This window comes from Urocitellus parryii, chromosome 5 (assembly GCF_045843805.1).
Source record: "Urocitellus parryii isolate mUroPar1 chromosome 5, mUroPar1.hap1, whole genome shotgun sequence".
Lineage (NCBI taxonomy): Eukaryota > Metazoa > Chordata > Mammalia > Rodentia > Sciuridae > Urocitellus > Urocitellus parryii.
Genome location: NC_135535.1, coordinates 210,133,501 through 210,136,450, shown reverse-complemented (window position 1 = coordinate 210,136,450; position 2,950 = coordinate 210,133,501).

The window sequence follows — 2,950 nt, the reverse complement described above, 5'->3', positions numbered from 1 at the left end:
GGGTGTGTGTGGCATATGTGGCTTGTGTGTGTGGGGGGTGTGGGTGTGCAGGGTGTGTGTGTGGATGTGTGTGGCATATGTGGCCTGTGTGTGGGGGGGTGTGGGTGTGCAGGGTGTGTGTGTGGATGTGTGTGGCATATGTGGCGTGTATGTGTGTGGGGTGTGGGTGTGCAGGGTGTGTGTGTGGATGTGTGTGGCATATGTGGCGTGTGTGTGTGTGGGGGGTGTGGGTGTGCAGGGTGTGTGTGTGGATGTGTGTGTCACATGTGGCGTGTGTGTGTGTGAGGGGTGTGGTGTGCAGGGTGTGTGTGTGGATGTGTGTGGCATATGTAGCGTGTGTGTGGGTGTGGGTGTGGGTGTGCAGGGTGTGTGTGTGTATGTGTGTGGCACATGTGGCGCGTGTGTGTGTGGTGTGCAGGGTGTGTGTGTGGATGTGTGTGGCACATGTGGCGTGTGTGTGTGTGTGTGTGGGTGTGGGTGTGGGTGTGGGTGTGCATTCATCTGTGATGCATTCATCTTGGCCTGGGGCTGCTCCAGAGGCTTGGCTTCCTGGATCTTGCTGACTGTGAGCCTTCAGAAGAGAGTTTTCCGGATGCATCCTCAGCCTGAGCCCCACCCTACATTTGGAAGGACGCAGGGAAGGTCAAGGTGACACTCAGGGGCATTCAGGCCACTAGAGATGCTCCTGCAGCCTCTTGAGCACCACCAGAGCAGAGCGGCTGCTCTAGGAACAGTCTGCTGGGCTGGAGTCGTGCTGCCGGGTCTGTTACGACAAGGGACCTCAGCTTCCGTGAGGCAGGAGCTCAGCCAGGTGGCTGCAGGCCCTGTTGCCCTCCTGTGTCGGGTCATGCCTTGTCCCCCAGGTCCGTTTTCTGCAGGCTGACCATGTCCATGCCCCAGTACTGAGACCTGTGGTGGGCCTCCCGGGAGGGTGCTGAAGTCAGGTCTCTCCAGGTGATGGGGTCACCCGCACACGTGTCTTCACCAAGAGAGGCAGAGGCAGAGGCAGAGGCAGAGGCAGAGGCAGAGTGATGTGGGGGGCAGTCCCTGGAGTGACACAAGCCACAAAGGCCCTGCAGTTGGAAGGAAAGGAGGGACCCCCCACCCCAGAGCTTCGGGAGGAGCACAGCTCTGTCCCCAACTAGAATGCTGCCCAGTGACGTGGGCTCTGGACTCCTGGACTCTGGACCAACAGAGAATGGATTGCTGCTGTTCTAGGTCGCCAGTTCATGGTGATTTGTCACAGTGGCCACTGAAGCAGTACCCGTGTGGCCCAGGTTCTCTGGGCTTCTGTGCACATTTTATCAGACATGCTGTTTGAAACCGTTTCCTCCTGGCCCGTGGCTGGCCTTCTCATTGCCTGATGAGACTTCTGTGGAGCAGAGGTTCTACAGTCAGTGAAATCTGGCTTGATTTTTCTTCCATGGATCATACTTTTCATATTGTGTCAGGAAACTCATCTCCAAACCCAGGGTCACAGGTCGAAGCCGAAGTCTGTGCAGGCAGGTGTCCAGTTGTGGCCGCACGGCTTGCTGAAGGCTCTGGATCCAAATCTGTTTGTTTGCATGGTTATTTATTTATTGATTTTTGCCAAAGCATCACCTTCTCAATCACTGTCATTTTATATTCCGACGTGAAGTTGGGAAGTCAGTCCTCCAACTTTTTTCTTTGTTGGCAGTTCTGGGAATTTTGACTTTCTGCATTGAGTTCAGAATCAGTTTGTCAGTATCCCCTGAGTAACTTGGTGGGATTTTAATTGGGACCGTTGAAACTGTGAACAGTGAGAATGTCGAGTCATATGCACAGATGTGGGGTCTCTGTTCACGTAGCTCCTGTCCCTTTCCTTGGGAGCTGGTGGCTTTCCTGAGGCAGCTCCTGCCTGTTCCTTTGGGTTTGCACCTGTGGTGCGGTTGTGCTTTAACCTCCGGTTCCAGCAGTTCGTTGCTGGTGTCCACAACAGAGACTGGCTTTTATCTCACTTTGCAACCTTACCATAATATGTTCCAGGAGGTTTTGTGGTCGCCAGTTCTGTGGGATTCCATGTCATCTGAGGGTGAGAATGGTTTTGTTCCTCTTTCCCAACTTGTGCCTCGTGTTTCCTCTCCTGTTTTTTTGGCTCCAGCTGGGCTGCTGGTGTGACGTGGCAAAGAGGTGTTCTCTTTTCCCTGTCCTGCCCGGAGCCTTGAGTTCCCCATGAGGTGAGAGCACTCTGGGGTTTGCAGCTGTGGTCAGCGGAGTGTTCTGCCCTACTAAGAGCTCACTGTGCTCCCATGGGAAGCCCCGGCAGGATCCACTGAACGCACCCCAGGGCGAGGGAGATGTGCCCAGGCCCCTTCCTGGCTCTCTGCTCCCGGGCCCCTCCCTTCCTTCCTTCCCTGCTCCAGGTCTTTCTGTGCTGCATCCTGACCCCAGCTCCTGCCCATTGAGTCCCTTGACCCCTCCTGTGCACTGGCTCCTTTCTTCTCTGTGTCCCACTCTCCAGACCCTCTACCGCCTGAGTCTCCTTTATTCTGGAAAAGTTGCTGACCGTCCAAGTGGCACCTGGGCTCACCCTTCCCTAAAGGACAATTGCCTTCTGAAGCAGACTTAAGACATCGTGTTCTCTATGTGAGGCAGTGCAGCGCCTTACTAGGCCTCGGTGGCCATATTCAGGGACACCCTGGTCATATGTTGGCCAGGACTCAGGGACACCCACCCCCAGGGCACCCTTGGGCTTTCTCCCCGTCTCAGGAGGACAGTGGTCCTGGATTTAGCGCCCTTCCTGGCGGGGGTGTCGCTGCCCTGGTGGGATTCAGACGCTTGCTGTCCCCTCTTACAGACGAGGAAGCAGGCGCAGCAGGAAGAAGAGTCTCTCCAAGGCCACACAGCCCACGAGGCCGACTGGGCCTTGAGCCGCAGCCTCAGGCTCCAGGCAGCGAAGGTAGGCCAGCTGGGAGAGAGGTGGGCAGGT